General features: G+C 40.5%; 1 long non-coding RNA gene across 2 annotated transcripts; it reads left to right on the forward strand.

Moving 5' to 3' along the window:
* The first annotated feature begins 14,554 nt into the window (after nt 1–14,554).
* On the forward strand, nt 14,555–15,872 carry LOC113117875 (uncharacterized). Of its 2 annotated transcripts, none has more exons than XR_003294214.1 (4): nt 14,555–14,641; nt 14,736–14,825; nt 14,981–15,013; nt 15,203–15,872. It is a non-coding gene; the product is annotated as an uncharacterized LOC113117875 (long non-coding RNA). The 2 variants fall into 2 exon arrangements; XR_003294215.1 differs by having other exon boundaries at nt 14,566–14,641; nt 14,739–14,825.
* The last annotated feature ends 9,616 nt before the right edge of the window (nt 15,873–25,488 follow it).

Genomic DNA, 25,488 nt, shown 5'->3' on the forward strand with positions numbered 1-25,488 from the left:
TCACCTGTCAGGTCCACTCCGGCGCTGGACTCACGAAAGGCTCGACTAGGATTCGGCCCTGAGCAACGCTGCCCTTATCCTCAGGCAAGGAGCCGGCCCACGTCTGACAAAAAGCTTATCCGTTCTGATTGCGGCAATAGGCTTCAACCTGAATGCCTAGAGGATCAGAGAGAGAGAATAAAGCAGAGCTGGCCAGCGAGTAAAGGGCTTCTGGGAGCCACCGCGGAGACGGCCGAGCTTTGCCTTGAGCGAGGGTTCAGGCAAAAACCAGCCCCTCCAAACCCTGCTGGCATGAGAGACCACCGCAGGCGCAGCTTACCTGCATGGACAGGTCAGGAGCGCAGCTTCACAGTTACAGGTCAAAGCACAGCCCAGCGGCTCTCAGACTCAGTTCAGGGTTATGATGAACACACACAGAGAAGTCAAACAGCAGTGCCATTCATTTCATGTTTACACTGCTCCAATCCAAAATCATGGTTTACTTTTTAAATCAGGGTTGTTAAAAGCAGATAACACTCCCAATAGAATAAATAAATACATAATTGGTACCATGGTGTCCTTGTTGCATATGTTACATGTACTTACTGTTACAATTACAATAAACTATGCATAATTATGTGGTAGTAACCCTAACCCTAATAAGTACATGCTGTTTATTCTGTTTAAACCCAAATTTTTCCCAGACATGAAAATATCCAAATCATGTGTCATTAGTAACCATCTGAAATAATCAATGATTATTTGTGAAAAATTGTGTTTTATGATAGGGACCGGTGGGATAATGTGAGTACTGAATTAATACATTTCTGCAGTCGTAAAAAAAATGTCATATATCTTAGCCCAGATATTTTAAACTTTTTAATCACATTCAGGTTACCATTATGCAGAAAAAAAAAATACAACATTGAAAGGAACACAGAAAAAAAAAAAAAAAAAAAAAAAAAAAACCTTCCATATATTTCACATTTGTTACTTTTTATATCATATAATCATCACATTTTTATATTAGTGTTGCCAGTATTACAACATCAATATTGTAACTTATTTGTAAGATTTGAACTTTTAATTTAGTGCAATATTTAGTCACTGCAACATTCTAGTGTAATATTCACTAGCATCAGCAATTAGATTTAAATTGTATATTAAGGTTCACTGTAATCCCATCAGTCACTATTGTGACCATCGACATGTTTACTCATTCTATGACCACACTCAACAAAACTGAATATATGTGAATGAATATATTAATAATAGACACCCTAAAGATTACGTGTACCAAAAATCTCCGTCATATCTTTATGCTGACTTACTTTACTAGCCTTTAGTTTTGGAGCTTGGATGCAGCATCATCTTCTCAAGGTGATGCTCTGGTCATGTGACAATTTGCACTAATCATGTGAAACTGCACATATTTCATTGAGACCTTTTATTTTTCCCATATTTGCAGGAAGTGCACTAAAACACCAGTCAGTAAGGTTTTTAGAGCTTAATAAATGAAAACCTTTATACGGTCACTATTGTGACCAGTGGGATTCAATTAGTTTTAATAATATTACTCAGTACTTAATTTTTTTTTCTCAATTGATTCGACACTTTTCTCCAATGCAATGGACTTGTTCTCAAAGCATTTAGGACAGCAAAAAAATAAATATAAATAAATAATATATAAAATAATAAATGTAAATATAAGTGTCTCAGAACTCTTTACGTATATCATTACTGCAGCTGCTGTGATTTAAAGTTCATTTGAAAATAATATTCAAAACATGAATTTGTAAATGCGTGCTTGCATTATTCATCAGTTCGCTGGGTAATGGTTAGGTTGTTCTAGTCGGCATCACGCTGAACGCAGCACCATATGCCACCGGTTGTAGCAAACGGCTCCGTCTGGAGGTCAATATAACAAAGCAGCGAGTGTTTGAAGCGCCATTAATTTCTCCTCTTAGTTTTCTTTTTTCCTCATAAGCTGAAATGGCTTGGCACACTGTTGGCTTCTTATCGTCATCAAAGACACGGCAATCAGCTTCCATAATCACAGTTTTCCGTGGTGGAATGGAGCGGGGCCGCGGCCAGCAGCTGCTAATGCAGGCCTCTACGGGCCGGAGAACAGCAGCAGATGGGGTCCGCCGCTGCTGTCAATTACTGCAGGAATGCTCAGCACTATGAGAAGCACAGCAAACAAGATTGTGATCGGCGACTGATTGCTCCCCACTGCTCGCTAAAATGCTCAGGGAAACTCCTGCATCAGCTGACAGATCACTCCAAACCGTGACACACATCTACTGATCTGTGTTCTGTGTCATCTACACTCCTCCTCGGTCATGTCTTTCAAAGACACTAGACAGCAGAAATGTTGTCCACTTTACACCACGGTCGAAGAAAATCACCCAAACACACATTTAAACACAATTTGTAAATGTGAAAGATCTCACCGAGGTCTTATGACTTCAGAAGATGTGGAATATTGTACACAAATCATAAACAAACTCCATTCACTGATGGAAAAGAATAGCCAGGACACTGACAAATATCTCTTTCTGTGTTTCACAGAAGAAGGAAAACTGCATGTGTGTGGAATAATGAGAAAATGATGAGCAACTCTTCAACTGATCAATTCATACACAGAAATCTTAAAAAAATAATGTTTTTTCCCACATATTTATGGTTTGGTTCAAATGTAATATTAATAATTATTAGCTTTGGATAAAAGCATCTGCTTAATGACTAAATGTATTTCGTATAATTAAATATTAAGAACATAACATTATTTATAAGGTGATTTATTTACAGATATTTGTAAGTAATTCATTTATAATGTCTATTGTGATGTCTTTTTCGAAAATATAATTAATATTTTCTGGTATGTAAAAAAAAAAAAAAAAAAAAAAAAACACTATATACTGCATGTGTTCCACACATCTAGCCCAAATACTATTACCCAAGTCAAGTTTATAGTAAACCCTAAAACGGCAACATATTCCCTTAGAAACATTTAGAGACAGATTACAAAAAAAAAAAAAAAAAAATGTAAGCATTTAACTCATAAAATGTCAATGTAAACACAATAAGCATCATCTTTTTAAACCCCTGAGTCCCCTCCAACATGTGTAAATATGTGAACTATCAACATTTATCAGAGGGTGACAGGCGGCCTGCAGTTTTAAATGCTTCCTGTGAGAGCTGAACAAAGAATGAAACAAATTCACCTCATCTAAATATTCACGATAAACCCCCTCTCATGATGAAATCAAGAATTAAGACCTACACTTTCACTGCTTCTCCCCACAGCTTCTCAAATGCTCAGGATGAGTCGCCTCTTTTAGGGTTAATGAGTGTTATTTACTTTCAGACAAACTGAAGAAAATTACAGTTTCAACAGGAAACCATCATTTTTGATTAGACCAATATAAAAATGCAGTTTAATTAAATGGAAGGGTCATCTGGCCTATTTCAGTGTGGTGCAGTGAAGTCCCGACTGGAGCTGAATCAGGTCTAAAACAGAGCCCTCCATGCGTTCATGAATCTGTCTGTGTGCTCTTGGCTCATGTCCTTCCTTTTCTCTCAGAGCTCTATTGCCAGATTTCTGCAGCCATGAGACCAAAAGTTCAGTCTGACAGAGCTCAGGAAAAATAAACACATGCTTGAGTATGAGCATGAATGAAAAAACAATAATAAGGATAACTGATTATTTGGTCCAATCTTTGGCATTTATTCATTCAGAACACAGAAGGAACTTAGATGACAAATATGTCAGTAAAAAGAGAGGTTTCACTAACTTTTTTTTTCTTCATGCCAACATCAGTCCTGATCATAAGAACCAAAAAATTATTTAACCCTTTTAAGGCCAGTTTGTTTACATAATGCAAAAAAAAAAAAAAATATTTAATAATTAAAAATAATATTAATTGTGATGCTTTGTAATTTTTTTACACCCTGCCTGATAACAAAAAATAAATAAAATAAATAAAAAAATAAAAAAATACCAATACCATTTTCTGTTTTGCAGGATTTTATGGAAAATATTGGCATTTTAATCGGTTTCAATTGGGATATTTTTGTCCTTAAGATCCTACAAAAGATTTCTGAAAGGAAAGTAAAGGAAAAGAAAGGTAAGGAAAATGGTAAATTCCACTCAAAATACAAATTATGCTTTTTGCATTAACATAGCCAAAATGATCAATAAATCAATAATGAAAAAAAAGTTAATCAAATAATTTACAGTATTTGGCAAATCTGGTCATTTCTTGAGTGATTTGTCCTCATATGAAGCTTCCCTGATTAAGCACATGATGAAGTCAACACAGAATCGTTTGGATGAGTCCTGAACCATTTCTATTAACACTAACAGCAGTTAAACTGACAGACGAGTCACTTTCATCAAGCACTTTCAGTCGGCGAGGAGAGAGTGATCACATCATTAATATCACAATTATCATGAGCTGCTTCACACGGGGCCTTTAGTAAGCATATGTTTAATGTATTTTATTAACAAATGAATCATCTTTGTGCAGAGAGCAGAGCTGCAAATGACCAGAACCACTTCATTAAGTAGAAAGGAATGAAGTGATCTTTAAAGCAGAGTTTTTAGCAGGAGGTGAAATGAGCTGCTGCTCTGATTGTTAAACTTCACTGCTGTGTTATTGAGTTAATGGCACAGATAATTGACAGACACTCATAAGTGCTTAATAACGGCCATTTAACACACTTCCACCCATTCATTACACTAGAAGCTCCTGATTTTCCAGAGAGCCATTTCAGACTTTAACACACATGCACCGCTTTTCCACAGAATCATGGGATTGAACTGTTCACTGCATGGAAAAAAGGAAACTGTTACTTTACGAACTATGACTTTAAGAGCTATTTCTTCTTGATTTAACCTGTTTTGTTCGTATAAATTCATCTAGCTTAGCAATATTAAAGAATATTTTCACTTTGTTACCATTTTAAGTTACTTTTTTGTGAAAACGTTATGTATGTATGTATGTACAGTATACATGTGTTTATTTGGTTACACTTTATTTTAAGGTGTTATTTTTACAGTGTAATTGCACAAATTAAAAAACAAATTTTACTGTCCTTGTTACATATGCTACATGTTTGTTAGTGAATTCTGCATAATTATATGCAGTAACCCTAACCCAGCTCTAATGGTAACCCTAACCTTACAGTAATGTTGTTCATTTTACTCAGTACTTAAATGCACTGTAACATGGACACTGTATAAGAAAGTGTTGGGCAAATTGGTTGTAATGCACAATTTACAGATAATGGGTAACGTTCCCGGTTGTAACCTTGTTCCCTGAGAAAGTGGAACGAGGTGCTGCGCTGCTCAGCACATTGGGAAATGTCTTATTCGTGACCAGTTGTGAATAATGTGTGTATCAAGTTGATAGAATTGACCCAGAGGTAATATAGCCTCGGTTGATGACGTCATCGGAGCGCGGCCGGAACACAGCTCTATAAATAGATAAGCCACAGGTGCATCAGTAGGATATTTTGTCTGAAGAGCAGTCCTGGGACATCTTCAGCACGGCAATGCAGCGAAGCATCTAGTTCCGCTTTCTCAGGGAACAAGGTTACAGTTAAGTGACCGGGAATGTTCCCTTTCGAAAGTTACAGTCGATGCTGCGCTGCTCAGCGCATTGGGAACGAGAATACCCACGTCGCCATGCGTAAAAATGTCTGGACCCCTAAGGTTGTGCAGGTGTGCTACCAAACCACATGAAGGTTTCAGATATTAGCTTGTGATGTTGACTCAAGGACATGAGAGCCTGGAGTAGCATGAACATCCAAACTATAAAATCTAATGAATGTGTGCGGAGAGGACCAACCTGCCGCATCACAAACCTGTCTTAAGGGGGCACCCCTTCCTAAAGCACTAGAGGAGGCAACCCCCCTTGTGGAGTGAGCTCTAAGACGTATTCGCTTGTTAAGTCTGACGTCACGTAGCAGCGCTTCCGTGTCCAAACGCTCTATCAGTTACCATGAGAAAACAACAAAAGGTGCTAATACAAATTCACAATGTGATAGAATATTAGCGAAAAAGTTATAATCTTAACCTTTAACTCCTTTGACCGCGTGCCTCATAAGCCAAAGCTATAGCATCCCTGACCCAGTGAGACATGGTCTGCCTGGTGGCAGCTGGTCCTATGTTACTACCATCATAACAGACGAACAGCTACTCCGACTTATGCCACTGGCTAGTGCGGTGGACGTAAGCCTGAAGAGCACGGACTGGACACAGTCTATAAGATTTTTCCTGCTCCAGCGTTGTGAACGGCAGAGGGCAGAAGGCCTCTAGAATGACCGGATGTACAGCCGAAAACAGAACCTTAGGCAGGTAAACAGGATGAGGATGCAAAATCACTTTCACCATCCCTGGGGCAAAGTCTGAGCATGATGGTGAGATAGACAGAGCTTGCATATCCCCAATTCTATTCAAAGAAGTTATTGCCATGAGAAAAAAAAAAATAAAATAGAGTCAGAAGTTTATAAAACGCTGATTATAAAGGTTCAAAGGGGGTTTCAACCAGACCCTCGAGAACTATAGCTAAGTCCCAAGAAGGCATCTTGGTTTTCACTATAGGCCTCAGTCGTCTGGCTCAGCGAACGATTCCTTGTGCGCCTAGAGCCACTAGCTCGGTGCCCTGGAGCAGTGGACCAGCAGGGGACGACCATACTAGTTGCTTTAGAGACCTCCATAGAGGTAGCGAGCCTCTTAGCACCGCTACATTTCCGGGCGTTAACTGAGAGAAGCGCTCGCCGGAGATTGCTGCACCCTGGAAGACCGGCAGGGTTGGCAGACCGATCTCCTGAGGGCACTGAGCAGAGATGGGCACCGTGTAATGTGGTGTACACCACTCTTCCCCAGAGGTTGTCTACTGCCCACACTCAAGTCCTTCAACAGGTCAGCTTGGTATGCCTGTAACACTGCCATAGTGTGCAGAGCAGCACCAGCATGACCTGCAGCTTGGAAAGCCCGAGAGGTATATCATCCCCCTCGTGAACTGAAGAAGCACCGGAGCGCGGTTCAAGATAACGAGAAGAGATGTATGGATCAGGTGATGCAGCAAGCAAAAGGGACGGACCCATCGCTCGCTCGTCACGCAGGTCCCTACGAGAGCCCCACGTTGATAATGTGGGTGCGGTCTGGAAATAGTTCAGACGAGAGCGAAGCATTTTCTTCACTGTGTACAGTTCACAATGCTCGCACTTTCTCTACAGCGAGAACCACGTGCTCTTCCCCAACAAACAAAACAGTAAACGTGTGTTTCTAGCTCAGACATGGAAAGGGAGCATGGAGGAACACAACACTTACTGTTTTGTTGTCTCATCCTAACGAAGATTTGTAGTAGACGAAATAATTTTCCTTACACACACATGCACAGAATGATCTGAAGATAAAAGACCTGTTGATGCACCTGTGGCTTACCTATTTATAGGCCTGTGTTGCAGGCGCGCTCCGATGACGTCATCAAACGAGGCTATATTACCTCTGGGTCAATTCTATAGACGTGTTACACACATTATTCACAGCTGGTCATGAATAAGATGTTTCCCAACATCTTATTTCGAAAGCTACAGCATCGACTACAAATCGTTGCAAAGCAACTTTTCAGAAAATTAAGTTTCTACAATATTTAATGGTGACTGTCAGTTTATGTGTATATGTATACAGTAGTTTTCTCAACTTGTTGTTTTCAGTTTACACCACAAAAAGTTGAGAATATTAAAAAAAGTTTTTTTAGGGTAGTTGTAACTAGAATGTTAAAAGTGCATTAGCCATTTGTTCGTTTGGTGATGACGGAACAGTATTCTGAAGTGTTACCATAGCAGACGGATGAATGCTGCATCATGGGCTCAGGTGAGAACTGATTGTCGGAGAGCTGCCGTTCACACATGGCCTTGTGGACCCCCTCCTCCTTCTTTCATTTTCATTAGTTCTCCAGCACTGCCTGAAAGCCCAGTTGGCCTGTGCGGAGGTGACAGCTGCGTAAATCACACCGGTTTAGTGGAGCACCCTGCTTTTTATACACTTTAATCACAGAACTCCTAGGGCAGGGAAGATTGGACCAGTGAATGGAATCCACCAATAAACCGAGTGGGATGAGGATCAGCCGATGGGCCTTTCAGGGCAGAAAGGCATCACAGTCCTCCTGACATACTGCTGGGACGGAGCGCTGCTGTTTTCTCTGCAGACAATCAATCGCTGTGGAGCAACAGGTCTGTGTCGTAAATTCTAGGTCATGTCCTGAACGCTATACAGTTTCTCATATGAAGCGCAGTTGTTAACGCGTCGGCAAAAATTCACAGCGAGGCCTTGGGTTGTGTGTTTTTATGGTTCCTCACAGGTTGAGGTCCGTACTTGAAACGACACACAGTATTTTTAAACGGTCAACACTTTAATCAAGTTCAGAGAAGAGCTGAGATGGAAATTATTATATGGGTCTTTCTCCGTTGTTGATGACAAAACATATATTTTATGTTTTTTCAATATCATGCTACTTATGATTTTTCAGAAACATATTTTTTTCTAACTCATGCACCCAAAGTGCCAGGGAAAAAACCTAATGCTAATGTTAAACTACTGCTATTCATGTAAGAATAATATTAATAACAATAATAATGGTAATAATGATATTTGAAATGTTGAAGAAAAGACCAGAGCAAAACATCATATCAGAGAAATTGCCGGAGTATTAACGATGTGGGATGTACAATAGTTCAATAAACAAGATTTTATTACAGAATAACATTTTAGACACAATACTGTCAGTCTGCATTTGCTCTGCAGAAGAAAGTAGTTCTAAATCCACAGTAAAATATCTGCAATACACAATATTTCTGTTACTGGCTAAACTGGCTAACAATGGTCTTAATTAACACATTTTATTGTGTCAAACATCAGTCTCAATGGCTCTGTTTATTAAATACAGTACATGTCTATGCAGTTGTGTGTAAATGCATAGAGTTCAGTTTTTGGACAGTCCAACTGGATCATTCGTCTGTTTTGAATTAAGTCTCATACTCCAAAAGTAATGTTGATGAGAAATTGAGTGACCTGTTTGCTCTGATGACCTTGGATTTGTGCTTGGGTTACATCTGAACTGAAAAAGAGAAGCATGTGTGAGTTTTCATGCAAAGCACACGTTAGAGAGGAGACAGGCGCAGTGAAAACACAGAGGAAAATTACAATTGTCAAAGGTACTGAGATTTTAGACAAGACAATGGGAAAGTGGAAATAAATGTAACCATTTCAACACTCACATCTGGGCCGCGTTAGAGCTTCAAGGCCGGAGATTTGGATTCAAAAACATTAAAAGTTCAAATAAACAGTCATATCCAATGCTTTAAGTGCTGTTATAGCATTTAAGAGAGCGTTGTCTACGTTGTCTTTGTCTAGCACATCTTTTCAAAGGGTGCTGGTTCAGATAATAACTCTGATTGGGGGAAATAATGTTTCCCATGTGGCGGCTGCTTTCTGAAGCAGTTCATGTGTGCTGGAGCTCGTTTCTGAGAAAGACCCCGATGTGTGTGAGAAGTCAGTCATCATGTTCTGCTCTGGAATCACTCTTCTCTTCATTGTCTTTGTGTTCTCTCTCTTCACGGTTTTAACAGATTTGTCTCGTCCCCTGTGGAGGCAGTTTATCGAGTCTCTGTTGACTTGTGTGGAGAAGCAGGCGTGTTATAAACTACAGGACCACAATGGTTTCAGAAAACTCTAGAAAACTCTTAAACTCTAGTTTGACAAGATACAAGCTACTGTTATAGAGTTGCATTTTAAGATGTTAAACTACAGTTGCACTACTCTATATTTATTGTTTGTGTGTGTGTGTGTGTGTGTGTGTAAAACCCAAGACAAATCCAATAAGTTAAAGAAAAGAGCAAAGCATAAATTAATCAATGTTACAAGAATTCAGAATATCTTTTTGTATTAATATTGTCACAATGGTGTTAGTCTGTGTTTGATCTAGTTCCAGACAAAGCCAGAGCAGAACCACTGCAACACACAGTTCAGTGTCGTTGCCAAATGAAATCAATCTTTTTAACAAATTGGTTCAGTGAATGACTCACTGACTCAGTCACTGATTTAGTTCTGAATGAATTGTGTCCAAATACTTAAGCACTGGTCTACTTACATGATACACTTCCTGTATTTGTGTGAATAACTTGTCAATATCTGATGGGAAACACTTATAGTGTTATAAAAATTCAAGTATTAACAGAGCTTTTTGTGAGCATTTATTTTCTCAATTCTTTGCATTTACAATAAGTGATAATAAGCAGTTTCCATATGTTGTGGAAAATACACAAACTTATCTTTGCACCAATAAAATGAGCAACACTTTATGTTTTACTACCAAATTATATGTAATATCTAATTATTTTTAATATTAAATCTTAATCTTGACTAAAAGTTTCAGGATTTATTTCTAGGACATGATGTATGAGTGGTATCTGAGATATATTGGTTGTGCTTTGGTGGTTTTAAGACCCGGGACAGTCTGTGCCAAGATCATAAGTATTTAGACAGGCCAGTGTTTTAAAATAAACAGGTTCAGTGGTTGATTCAATGACTCACTCACTCTTTTAGTTCTGAATGAAACAGCATTTTACAACAAATAGGAAGCGTGATTCAGTCAATGACTCATTCAGAAAGGCAGTTATTTTGGGCCAGTTGCATAAACTTAGTGTCTTATTCAGCTTTGGATCAGTGACTTATATTGTATTAGGTTACAACCCACAATTTTGGAATCGCTAACACCATGCTCTACTGTTGAGCTTCAAGAATATGGTCATTTGTTTCACTCACAAATAAATCGGCTCTTTTGGTTGAATGAATGATTCACTGGCTCGCTCATTAAACCTACTGGTTTAAAGTTGTAACCTACCTCTAGACTCTAGTTAAACACTGCAAAAGTACAGTATTGGCTTTAGCCATGTTCTTAATCTCCTACAATTCGTAAAACAACAACAACAACAACAAAAAAACCCTTTGATTCATTTATCCACCAATGGAACATTACTCCATTTCGATGGAGAATGTGTAACTGTAATCCTTCCGTTTCTCCAGTGTAATCTCATTCAGATTTCTTAAGAAGATTAAATCATGTGCAAATACCGAAAATCATTGGGATACGAGCGAAGGCTTGATTGCAGCCAAAGGCAGCTGGGACGGAGCCGCACTAGTAGTCACGGGCCCCAGAAGGACTCATGTGCGGCCCCGAATGCAGAACAGGTGTCTGTGATTAGAGCGTTCAATTACATCATCGCAGTCCATCCAGACGTACACAAACACGCTCACAACACACATGCTGACTTGGCATCGAGCGGACCGGGGGATCCAAGAAAAGCAAAGCGGGCACATGAGAGCGCCGGGGCTTATGTGTTTGCGGAGTGTCATACTTGATCACAGGAGAAACCTCGAACAGGCCCCGCCGCAGCTTTGAAGCTGGAGAAGGACCGCCTCTGTGGCTGCCTCTGATGTCAGATCCAATATTCTGATTGCGAGCTATTTCCTGGATTAAGATTGTGTTTGTCGTGCGAGAAAGCAACCATCCTCGGATTGTATATCCGAGAGCAGACGTCCTAATTACAGCATTGCGGCCTTAAAATGGATGGAGCTTTCTTATCCAGCAGCTGGATAAAATGAGTATTACGGTAACACAAACACATGATCACCGCAGGAAAGCGATGCCAGTTATTTCTGGATGGTGCACAGTCAAGGCTGATTTTAAACTTACCCTTTAACTAAATGAATTTGTGACACATTACATAACACTGATTCATAACATTTAAGGGGTTGACTCACCTGAACCTGTAAACATTTACTATCTGGGATTTATAAAGGCAAAAACTGATGTGGAAATATTGTTGTGTATACGCAAGCTGAAGATATACACAATATGCATTAACTACTATGAGATAATTACTGTATGTCACTGAAAAAAAAAAAAAAAAAATAACAAATACGAATATGGAGTTGATGCGTTTGTTCACATTGCACTTTTAAGATGAACTGCAGTTTAAGATCATCATAATTTATGATAATTCTAAGCCACGTCTTCATTTGCGTAGTTTGAAGAAATAGACTTAATTGCAGCTGTTATTCATTATTAATCTTCCAAGCTGCCCTCAAAAGTCATTCCAATACAACCAAAGACATCAAATCAGGAGATATCTAGAGATTTTATAGAAGAATCTCATCATGCACCATTGCATTAAATGCATTTTCACATATTAATGAGACAGGTGCAGTGCATAAAACAAATTGATACAGTATTTACCCAGAATTCAAAATTATGTCATCATTTCTTCCCTCTCATGCCATTTTACTATGATTTTATGTCTTCTGCACAGCACAAATTATAAATATATGTTGTAAACAGTGAATTTCAATGAAATCAGTTTTTTTTTTAAATTAAAAAAAAAAAAAAAAAAAAAAAAAACATCTCAACCATCAGATAAGAAACATTTTGTTTCTGTAAATAAACTCTCCTACCGGGCATCAAAAATAGATTCATAATATTTTAATATGTTGAATTCTTTGTATATATTGTAATATTGCTAACTGTTATTATTATGTATTTTTATTACATGGTTTTGTGGTCATGTGTACAGCACTCAGTGGAGAAGTTTACTGTAAAGAGATGAGTGTTTAATCTGACAGACAACAAAGACATTTAACTGAATTAGGTAACAATGTCAAACATAGCAGATTATTGTTTATTGAGAAACATTTCAACAAGACAATGTCTCAAACCTAACAGCTGTTTTTCCAGTAAAGATCAAAGTAATTGCAGAGCATTGTGAGTATGCAGCGTCCTGCATAGTGTTTGAGGGCAAGATCCTGAGAGAAGCGTGGAGAACACGGTCTGCCAAATATTCAGGCTTTACTGCACCACGAGGATCTGTAAAACATCTGAACAGACCGATCTGCTGCATGTTTGCAGCCGCATGAAGAATTATGAGCTGAACTGATTCCTTCTGAAAGTCAGAATCTGGATTTTGTGGTACTTTTGAGGCTGGGCAGATATATACCTTAAGTGCGGCTACAAATGCGCTCTCGTTGCAGAGGAAATACTTGTCAGATGATGTAAATAGACTCGCAGTTATGACTCAATCATACTGTAATTCTGCAGGAAGCTGAAGTTATTCCCGTCAGGAGCTCCAGTGAGGAATGTGTTGCTATCAGGACGCTGTACTTTTCCTCACAGAAGAGCCTAACACAGGCCATCATTCACAGCAGACATGCCTTTGGACATCTGTAAAGAAGTGAATTTAAAAAGGCAAATAATAACTTTGTCAGGCCATCATATGTGATAGTGAAAATATTTCTAACTGTGAAATTGCTCAGTGTAATTTAAGGAGCAATTTGTCCCTGCACAAGATGAGCTTGTCAGCACGAACAGAAGCTGTTTTGTTGTCCTCTTAAAAGAAGATGAATAGATGTGGAGCTAAACCTTGACTGCCGCGACTCTCTGGACGTCTGTGTCATCATTTCACAGCTTCTTATTAAGTGCAAAGTTTCTGTGTCCTTGTGCGTCCAAGATGAGTTTGTGTGTCAGCTTTGAGATGCTCACAGTCTTTATAGAAAAGACCAAAGACGTCATTCAGTGCGTTTGCGCTTCTGTTCATACTCCAGATAAACACCTAGTGTACAGTAGAAGACGTGACTTTCAGTTGTGTAAATTCAGAGGGAACGTGTTGTTTTTGTCCAGCTCAGGGACACGAGGTGAGGAGAGCAACACAAGCCCAGCAGCAACACACAGCACATTAGAGTATGGTTCAAAACACCATTTACTATAAATTACTATACTATTTTTTTATGTGGGTTAGGCTCATCATTACAGTCTAATCATTAGCCTGCATCCTGAACTGATCAATTAATCAATCTTTTATTACGCTGACATGAAAAAAAAAAAAAAAAGCAATGATTTTTCTTTGGTATCTAACACACCACATATTTTTATGGAGAACTTATGTCCAAAATTGCTTAAAAACACATTTTACTCACAAACAAAAACAGTTTATTTACATAAACTAAACCAGTGCAATTAATAAATAATAGCATACATTATTTCAAAATAACTAAACAGAGAAACATGTTCTATTGTTTTTGGTAATTTTACAAAAATGGGTTGTATGAGCACTGTAAGATGATTTGTTTTTTCTTAATACATAAAACAAAGCTTAGCTATTGAGTATGTTGAAGGAAAATACTATCTCAGTCTTTTTACTTCAAAAATGTCACATTTATTTCAATATGTTGCTGTCTATTTGTGTAAGTTACAAGCAATTACTGAGTGAAAACTGTTTTGCAGCTACTTACTATAGGTAAATTAATAAAGTTATTAATTCAGCATGCATCAATATGCTTGACTTTAGTTTATTACATTCATATACTAGCATGTGCTGCACTATAACAGATATTTAAGAAGAGTAACCCGTGCTGTGTTTAACAGCAGGGTTTTTGTTTAGCCGTCACTCAGGGTATTTCGTGCAGGCAGATCATCAGGCAGCCTCCTGTAGGGGGTCCTTAAAAACACGGAAGCATGCCAGTGTTTACAGGCGAGTGGAAGAACACGTGTGTGTGTGTGTGTGTGTGTGTGTGTGTGAGAGCAGCTGCGCTGATCAGGTAACGTGACGTGACTCTGTTTATAATGACTCTTGAATACGAAGCAGACAGTTGTGCTGATATAGGAGCTGGTCAGTGATTGTGTGTGTTTCAGCAGAGGGAAGGACAGCTGTTATAACATGCTGCAGTGTGTGTCTGCTGGTCACTATCATGGCTCTCGCGAACCTCATGCCTCACACACATGGTGAGATCATTTAACACATAATAATAACACATGATCTCTTATTTACTGCTGTAGTGTACTGCAGTATGACATGCGCTAACTTCATCAAAACTAGTTAAAATCTCCTCAGACACAGCAAAGTGAATACTTTAAAATCAATATTCATTTTTTCACAGGTGAAATCTGACCGGTTACTGACCCCAACAACGGTAGTGTATAATGTGACAAAAGATTTCTGTTTCAAGTAAATGCTGCTCTCTTTTCATCTGTGAATCCTGAAAAATAAAATGTATGACAGTTTCCACAAAAATATTGTGCAGCACAACTGTTTTCAACATTGATAATAATCAGAAATGTTTGTTGAGCAGTAAATGATCATATTATTCTGATTTCTGAAGATCATGTGACACTGAAGACTGGAGGAATGATGCTGAAAATACAGCGGAGCATCACAGAAATACATTACACTTTGACTCATTCGTACAGAAAACAGCTGTCCACCTGTCACTCAAGTGGTCTTAATTATGCAGAACTTTAAGGCTTAATTTAATTTAAACAGATGAGTTATTCACCCCCTCACCAGGCTGTAAACGTTTTTTTTTTTCTGCTGTAAAGTTGGCCATTTTAACATGGGAGTCAATGGAACTGACTGCCTTTTGCAGCCAGCCTCAAGCGGCCAGTCGATGAATTACAATCACTTCTGTATGGGTTTCACGAGAGAGAGCAGGAGGTTGCCGCTAAAGACAAACATTAAAATCTGATAATTTCCCACAAAAAGGTTATTTTGGGCTGGTAGAGTTCACTAGTTTGTTTATGTAATCTAGGGCAGGACGATATGGCAAAGTTGTTTATATATGTGTTTTTTTTTTAAGTTGAAAATGTAACTACAACATGATTCAAGTAACTTTTTTAACTCTCTAGTTGAAGAAAATTCTATTCCAAGTGCAGCACACATGAAGTTGTCAACATGATGTAAATGTTAAACAAATCACTTAAAGGTACAGGTTGTAGGACCTGCCACTAGACGGCGCACTACCAAAACAATAACAATCACGTGGTTTGATGACACTAAGAAGGAGCGTGGAATGATGGGATTTGTTGTCATCTACCCAACCGCTGACGGCCATCAATCAGACGATATGAAAATGAACCACTTGTTAAACAAATATATACACTCGTGTACATTCAAACACAATAATTGGGCATACATAGCAAACACGAGTTCAACGATTTGAGCGAGTAGATTACATACAAAGTCAATGCAAAGACGTGATCAGACTGTGGATCAGACGCGTCCTCGTGCAGGTCTAGAGATGCAATGCCCCGCGTTTGGCGTGTATGTGCCCCATAATATTAATCTTGTTTATCGTTATTATAGCATACGTTTTCTGTAAAGATATGAATCAAAACAACTCAACTGTCAAGTAAAACACAAGTGAGATTGGCATCTCTTTCTAGTTGAAGTTTGATGCGAAGCTCTCTCCATCTAGAAACTGCAACACCGATATACATCCTTGCTCTTTCTCTCCTCTTGTCCCAAACTCTTCTTGGGTCGTTTGGTTGGCCCATACGCTTACGTTTACGGGAGCTGTCCTTGTCAACTGAACCAGCAGCAGACGCCGGTAAACACTAATTATGTTCAATAAACACAATCCACCATAAAACGTGCAAGAAGAAGTAAATAAGGAACTGCTTGAGCAAGCTAGTGGTTTGTCGGACGCTAGACACTACTTCCACATTTGTCCAGGACACTGTTGTCATGTGGTTTCTACGTCAGTAAAGGCGGTCACAAAGTGTGTGTGTTGAACTAACGTCATTGACAGGCGACTGCACTGCCCCGTGTCACTGTTTAAAATGGGCATTTTGTCATGAATTACAAGTAGTTGAAAACTTTGGAGATATTGTTAGTAATCAGCTGGACAAAATATATAACACTAGCCTAGTGGTTTTTGGATATTTTACTGCAAATACCTTACAAATTGTACCTTTAAATATCTTGCAGACAAGAGGCATGAACTACAACTAGATCCTGTACAAACTTGTCTTACACATATTATATGTTCAGAATAATATGAGGAAAACGCTTTAAAAAATCTTAATGACTTAAGGTATAACACCAGTAGACTTATTAAGTATTGTTGTTCTTTAAAAAAAAGAGCAGCTTTCAGTCTGTCACCATGATGCAAAAATGACATATCAGACATACAGTAGTTGTTCCTTACATGTTTTTTATTAAATTGCACTGCTTTTCCATTATTTTTCTGTGTAAACATGGAAGCGTTCGACTGTTGCACTCATGTCTCATGTATGAAACGGCAGTCTAAAACAATGTGCTCAAGTTACAGAAGTTCAATCCCATCTTCTTGCATGTTTTTCTTATTCCATTGGTGCTTCACAAAAGTGCTTTCTGTGTGAATGCTGGCTAGTGATAAGAGTGGTTAATCATGTGCAGTTGGATCATTCTGTTCTCTTTACTGTTATCATTGTAATATTGTCAAAGTGTCATTCTAACGTTTGGAAATATTTCTATTCAAAATCACGATTCCTTGATTCCCAAAAAATAAAATTGTGGAAAAAATAATAATAATTTGAATTAATCGATAAAATCTGAAATATTGCACAGCCCTAACATAATCTTGTACTTTGTACACAATTATATTATTAAAGCACCCAATAATGATGTTGTCACGGAAACGAACCCCGTGATTCCCTCTACTGGCCAGCAGAGGGCTCCATCTCCGGAATACTGACTCTCACACTCACCTATACTGATTCGCACTACACTACCCATCATCCCCGTACCCCCACTCTGATCACCTACAGGTGCAGCTCATTGGCACGGAGATATAAGCTGCACAACTCCATCAGCCAAACGCGAAGTCTTGTTTTGCTCCGGCTGACATTTCCAAGCGTTATTTCCCGTGTTTGATTTCCTGTTACCAGTACTGTTTTGCTTACCGTCTCTTGAACCCTTGCTGCCTGCCTCTTGACCTTGGATTGTTTATTGGACTCTGAATCTTGCCTGTTTCCCCTGAACCTCTGCTTGTGTTTGACGACGATTCTGATTATCTCTACTGTTGTGTTTGCTGGTCCCGATCCCCGCCTGTACGACCTCGAATCTTTCAATAAAGCCTGCTAAATGGATTCCCTGTCTGATGAGTCGTTACAGAAGACTTCGCCACAACCGAATCCAGCGGCTTACGATCATCTGTGTGCTACCATGGCAGCCCAGGCAAATCAGATCGCTGCTAATCAACATCAATTGAATCGTCTCACTTCCGTCACGGAGGAACTGGTAAAGGCTGTTCAAAACCTCCACAGCCCTGCCGTGACGTCAACCCCACCTACAGCGGTCACCGCTTCCCACATGGCAGGAACGCCAACTCACGTTAATCCTCGACTGGCTTACACGGAGAAATTTGACGGGGACTCTACCAAGTGTAAGGGCTTCTTACTACAGTGCTCGCTGTTCGTTGAGCAACAACCAACCCTTTACACCACTGATGCTGGTAGGATCGCCTTCGTGTGTTCATTATTAACGGGAAGAGCTTTGGAATGGATAACGGCGGTATGGCGCGAGGATGGAACGGCGTTCACCACTTTCACTGACTTTCTGATACGTTTCCGTGAGGTGTTTGATCACCCCCGAGAGGGGAAAGTAGCGGGTGAGCGGTTGCTTGAATTATCGCAGGGAGGATTAACAGCAGCGGAATATGCCTTGAACTTTCGCACTTTGGCTGCTCAGACGTCATGGGTGAGTGACACGCTGAAGGTATTGTTTCGCAAGGGGCTTAATCACGAACTGCAAACCGAACTCGCTTGCCGTGATGAGGGGAGAACTCTGAGTGATCTTATTTCACTTACTATAACCATTGATAACCTGCAACGCTCTCGCCGTGTCAGTGCTCCACGCCTCTTCCCCGCTGCGGTAACGCGACCCGTAGAAACTACAGAGCCCATGCAGATAAACTCCTGTCATCTGACTGAGGAGGAACGTCACCGCCGCAGGGTTAACCGACTCTGTCTCTACTGTGGCTCTCCGGGACATCTACGAATCACTTGTCCCAATCGCCGCTCTTCTTACACTCCGAAGTCGGTGAGTTTACCTTTTAACTGTGTGTCAGTCCCTCTGATAATCAAGACCGACAGGGTTCAAATAGCCACCACTGCTTTACTTGATTCAGGAGCAGCTGGGAATTTTATCTCTGAGGAATTTGCCAGAGGGAATAACATCTCTTTAATTTCATGCACTAATTCTCTGTCTGTAGCCACAATAGATGGGCGCCCTTTGGGGTCTGGGTTGATCATTCACCGCACCCAAGATCTCCAAATGTTAACCGGCCTGCTACACCAAGAAACCATTCAGTTCTACGTGCTCCCTGTATCTAACACCCCTGTTATTTTGGGATTGCCCTGGCTCAGACTGCATGATCCTCAGGTGTCATGGAGAGAAGGACAAATTCTTAGATGGAGCACCCAGTGTCAGAAATCATGCCTCTCGACCATCTCTCCCATGACGGTACAAGTTGTCACATTAGACTCGGAGACCACCAGCATTCCCAATCTGCCCAAAGAGTATCACGATCTCGTCACCGCCTTCAGCAAGGTACAGGCAAACACATTACCACCACATCGCAGCTATGATTGTGCCATTGATCTCATTCCAGGTTCATCACCACCCCGGGGTCGAATATTCCCGTTATCATTACCCGAGTCAGAAGCTATGGCCAAGTACATCAAGGAGGAGCTGGAGAAGGGGTTCATACGTCCATCCACCTCTCCTGCTTCAGCTGGCTTCTTCTTTGTCCGCAAGAGGGATGGAAGTTTGCGCCCTTGCATCGATTATCGTGGACTCAACGAAATAACAGTAAAGTTTCGCTATCCTCTACCACTGGTGCCCTCTGCTTTAGAACAGTTACGTACTGCACAGTACTACACCAAATTGGATCTGCGCTGCGCATACAACCTCATCCGCATTAGGGAGGGGGACGAGTGGAAGACAGCTTTCTCAACCACCAATGGGCACTACGAATACCGGGTGATGCCGTTTGGACTGGTCAATAGTCCTTCGGTTTTCCAATCCTTTGTCAATGACATCTTCAGAGACATGCTAAATAGAACTGTTATCATATACATTGACGATATCCTAATCTATTCAGATACCCTGGAGGAACATGTCCAACATGTGAGAGCTGTGCTGCAAAGACTCATTGAACATCAACTCTATGCTAAGGCGGAAAAGTGTGAATTTCATACCACCTCCACCACCTTCCTGGGGATACGTCATCAGCCCAGAGGGGGTCGCCATGGATGAGAGCAAAGTCAATGCCGTTCTCAAGTGGTCAGTACCAAGGACACTAAAGGAGCTTCAACGCTTTCTGGGGTTTGCTAATTTCTATCGCCGTTTCATCAGGAACTTCAGCTCTGTGGTTAGTCCCCTCACGTCTCTGGTCAAGAAAGGAGTCCATCGGCTACACTGGGCTGAAGCTGCTTTTCAAGCTTTCCAGGAACTAAAGAGAAGGTTTGTGACCGCTCCCATACTCCATCATCCTGACCCATATCTCCAGTTTCTCGTCGAGGTGGATGCCTCCAACACTGGTATCGGGGCTATTCTCTCCCAACGCCAGGGTTCTACCGGTAAACTCCACCCATGTGCCTTTTACTCCCGCAAACTCAATGCTGCTGAACGTAACTACGACGTGGGAGACCGTGAACTTCTCGCTATGAAAGCGGCCTTCGAGGAGTGGAGACACTGGCTGGAGGGGGCCAACCTTCCTTTCACCGTACTAACCGATCATAAAAACCTTGAGTATTTGCGCTCAGCCAAGCGCCTCAATCCACGGCAGGCCAGATGGTCACTGTTCTTCTCTCGATTCGACTTCGCAGTTACCTACCGTCCAGGCTCCAAGAACACCAAGGCAGATGCGCTATCCCGTATTCACGAAGACGAACAGATTCCATCCGAACCAGAGTCCATACTCCCTTTCAAAGTAGTTATTGCACCAGTACAATGGGACATCATGACGCTTATCCAACAACACAACTCTCAACACGCACCTCCAGCAACTTGTCCTCCTGATAAAGTCTACGTACCACCTACCTTACGTGATCAAATTCTCAACCACACGCACTGCTTGCCCGCATCCGGTCACCCAGGTATCACGGCTACCATTCACCTGCTTCAGAACCGGTTCTGGTGGGAATCATTACCCAAGGACACCATAACTTTCATCCAACAATGCCAAACCTGTAATGCACACAAGACTCCCCGCCAATTGCCAGCCGGATTGCTTCAACCACTCCCCATCCCACAACGACCCTGGTCCCATCTGGCAATAGACTTCATCACCGATCTACCTGTCTCTCAGGGTAACACTGTTGTTCTGACTGTAATTGATCGTTTCTCCAAAGCCTGTCGCCTTATTCCTCTACCTAAATTGCCTACGGCTCTACAGACTGCCGAACTACTCTGTAACTGGGTCTTCCGTCTCTACGGACTACCGGAGGATATCGTCTCCGATAGAGGTCCCCAATTTACCTCTCGTCTCTGGAAAGCCTTCTTCCAAGCCCTCAATATAAACGTTAGCTTGACCTCTGGTTACCATCCTCAATCCAACGGCCAGGTCGAAAGACTCAATCAGGAAATCACCCGGTTCCTGAGATCATACTGTAGCTCCAACCAAGAAGATTGGGCACGGTTCCTCCTTTGGGCTGAGTACGCACAGAACTCCCTGGTCAAACCAGCTACTGGTATAACTCCCTTTAAGTGCATCCTAGGCTATCAACCGCCCATGTTTCCCTGGTCCGGGGAACCCACCGATGTACCCGCTGTCACGGACTGGCTGCAACGCAGTGAGGAGACTTGGAATCAAGCTCACGTACACCTTCAACGAGCCATCCGCCATCAAAAAGAGCATGCTGACCACCGTCGTCGTCCTGGGCCTGTATACCAACCCGGACAATGGGTGTGGCTCTCTACCCGAGATCTCCGTCTCCGACTACCCTGCAAGAAACTAAGTCCAAGGTACGTGGGTCCCTTCAAGATAACACATCAGATCACTCCTGTTTCATTCCGTCTTGCATTACCTGACACCTATCGCATCTCTCCCACCTTTCATGTATCTCTGCTCAAGCCCGCTGTGGCCCCTGGAGAGGAGGGAGAGGGGAGGTCCCGTGAGCAGAGTCCCCAGCCCGTCCAGATCGAGACTGAGGAAACGTACCAAGTGCGAGAACTTCTTAACTCCAGGCGTCGAGGACGCATCCTGCAGTATCTGGTCGACTGGGAGGGGTACGGTCCGGAGGAACAATCTTGGGTCAACGCTGACAACATACTAGACCCCAACCTCATCACGGAGTTCCATCGGTTACATCCGGAGAAACCGGCCCCACGACCACGCGGTAGACCTCGACGTCGGCTACCATCTCGCGCCAGGAGTCGCTCGCAGGGAGGGGGCTCTGTCACGGAAACGAACCCCGTGATTCCCTCTACTGGCCAGCAGAGGGCTCCATCTCCGGAATACTGACTCTCACACTCACCTATACTGATTCGCACTACACTACCCATCATCCCCGTACCCCCACTCTGATCACCTACAGGTGCAGCTCATTGGCACGGAGATATAAGCTGCACAACTCCATCAGCCAAACGCAAAGTCTTGTTTTGCTCCGGCTGACATTTCCAAGCGTTATTTCCCGTGTTTGATTTCCTGTTACCAGTACTGTTTTGCTTACCGTCTCTTGAACCCTTGCTGCCTGCCTCTTGACCTTGGATTGTTTATTGGACTCTGAATCTTGCCTGTTTCCCCTGAACCTCTGCTTGTGTTTGACGACGATTCTGATTATCTCTACTGTTGTGTTTGCTGGTCCTGATCCCCGCCTGTACGACCTCGAGTCTTTCAATAAAGCCTGCTAAATGGATTCCCTGTCTGATGAGTCGTTACAGATGTGAAACATGGATGCTATACAGTCTAAAGCATATAAAGTGTGTAAACATATTTATCAGCTCAGCTTTTTGCATAAACCATAAGAAACCTCTTGGTTCACACATGCGCATATCAGAAGCTCATCGGTTTTCAGTCCGAGTGGAACTGTTTCCTCAGTTCAGACTGTCGGAGGAATTAAAGTGAGTTTTTATTGAGTAACTTATCAATATGTGCTGATTCAGATGTTTCGGTCTAATTTGATGAACTAGTTTAACTAGTTCAATAAAAAGAACCAGTTCATAAAAATGATTCATATTTGAACCTGACATCACTTCAGACTAGGGATTCATAATATTATTGGAATGAAATCGGAATCGGCTTAAAATTGAGATATCGACATCGGCCCGTTATGAAAAATTATCCCGATTTGCTTTGACATATAACTCCCATGTGCTCAGTGTGAGCTAGTGATAAGATCACATCAGCACATCAGCACATCAGATTTGAAGCTTACCACTGCATTTGTCTGAGAAAAAAAGTTCAAATTCCAGTGATTGATTTAAAGCTGATTTATAGTTATTTTAAAAAAATTCAGTGCACTCTCATTATAAAATAACTTCATTGTTATTTAATTATTTTATTTAAAAACTGAATTAAAAATATTTTTTATAATCTCTGCACAGGAGAGACTTATATAGAGGAAATATATCCGTATAACCAAAATGATTTAAAAAATATCTGATATTGTCAAAAATCCAATATTGTGCATCCCTACTCCAGACCATGTTCCCGAGGTTCTGGATTACAGGTAATAATGCTGGAAATAATGTTCAGTTTTTTGCACAGACCGATCGCTTTACAAAACCTCACTATATTTATTGTCAGGAGCCACGGGGATTGACGCTTAAAGTGTTGGTAGCCATTGACTTCTGTACTGTCAGCTGCCTGAGATGTTTGCATGTGAGATGCCTGATGCCGCTCGCATCACTTCCTGTTGCTGAGGAGAAATGAGAAGAACGGCTTCAGGAGAGAGATTTCAGAGTCCCACATGTGTGTGAAGCAAGGCAGCTGCATTTCCTCTTATTCTCACACAAGAGTGCTGTCAAATATAAAGGCCTTGTTGTTTTAGGTTGGAGAAGGTTAGACTGGGAATTACAGGGAATTTAATGATTCTGGTTCTGATTTCAGACTCCTTTAGTTGTTCTGAGGTAGCAGAGCTCAGTAATTGATCCTGACTATATAATGCAATAAAACAACATGCTTAAATCTTAAAGCACTCATATCATGAGGAATCACAGTGTAAATATTAAGCAACATCACAGTCTCCTCAAAGACCTTAAAAGCCATATTCCACTGCAAACACTGAAAAAAAAGAAAGGAAAAAAAAAAACATCTTTTACTTCATTTTTGAGAAATGTTTTAGTCCATTCAATGGAAATCAGAGCTCACTAAAACTGTTTGATTAACAGTGTTATTGAAAATGTCTTCCACTCTATAGGACCCTAAGAAATGAGTTTAATTTTTCCCAATTTTTTCTTATAATTTTTTTTAATTTTTTATATTTATTAATTTTCCCTAATTCCTGACTTCAAACAACTAAAAAAATCATGTGTAATTAATTGAAACCAACATATATTATATATTTTAACAACATATTTAATTTTTAGCAAAAATGCATTTTTCCCATATTCCTGTCCCAAATTCAATTTTAATGGTTAACATAATTTTAATAATCAAAAAACATGTCTAATAAATTAAATTAATTAAACTTTAACAACCGGTATTACAACCAGTAATAGCTATTACAACCAGTAAAGTATGGAGTGCCACAAGGATCTGTCCTAGGTCCTCTGCTATTTTCAGTATACATGTTGCCCCTTGGTAATATAATTAGAAAACAGGGAATTAGTTTCCATTGTTATGCTGAAGATACTCAACTATATATCTCAACGAGACCAGATGAAACTTTGCCCTGAGGAAGACCATTGCGGTCGAAACATGTCTGCATTTTATTTTTGATATTGGCCATACCACAATAAAGGCTTTTAAACGTTTACCTTCTCCACCTAAATTTTTTTTTGTGCCTGGGACCTGTGTTTTTTCCATTCTATTTTGCTTCCCCATTCCCAGAGCACCTACTATGAGTTCATATTTCATCGGAGCGCCGGGTTGAATCATTTTCTAAGACCAGATGAAACTTCTAAATTATCTAAGCTAACCTGGTGTGTTAAGAATTTTAAAGATTGGATGACCAATCATTTCCTCCTATTGAATTCAGATGAGAGATGCTTAACTTAAAATAGGTAAGAACAATTGTGTGATAGTCCTTACAGTATGAGTAGAAGTAGTAATACCAATAATAATTATAGTAATAATAAAGTAATCTATTAAATGGATCAAAAGTGCTAATAAAGACATGTATAATGTTACAACAAATTTATATTTCAGATACATGCTGTTCTTTTGAACTTTATATTCACCTATGAATCCTGAAAAGTAAAATGTATCACAGTTTCCACAGAAATATTGTGCAGCACAACTGTTTTCAACATTGATAATAATCAGGGTAGCACTTTATTTTACAGTCCTGTTCCTCATGTACATACTATGTACTTATTATAGTAATTACAACAACTATGTAATAACTAGGTACTAACCCTGAACCGACCCCTAAACCTAACCCTACCCCATGTAGTTACCTTGTATTACCAGAACTTTCTTAGATACGTACATGTAAGTACACGTACTGTAAAATAAAGTGC

Source organism: Carassius auratus, chromosome 17 (genome assembly GCF_003368295.1).
Source record: "Carassius auratus strain Wakin chromosome 17, ASM336829v1, whole genome shotgun sequence".
In the NCBI taxonomy this organism is placed as follows: domain Eukaryota; kingdom Metazoa; phylum Chordata; class Actinopteri; order Cypriniformes; family Cyprinidae; genus Carassius; species Carassius auratus.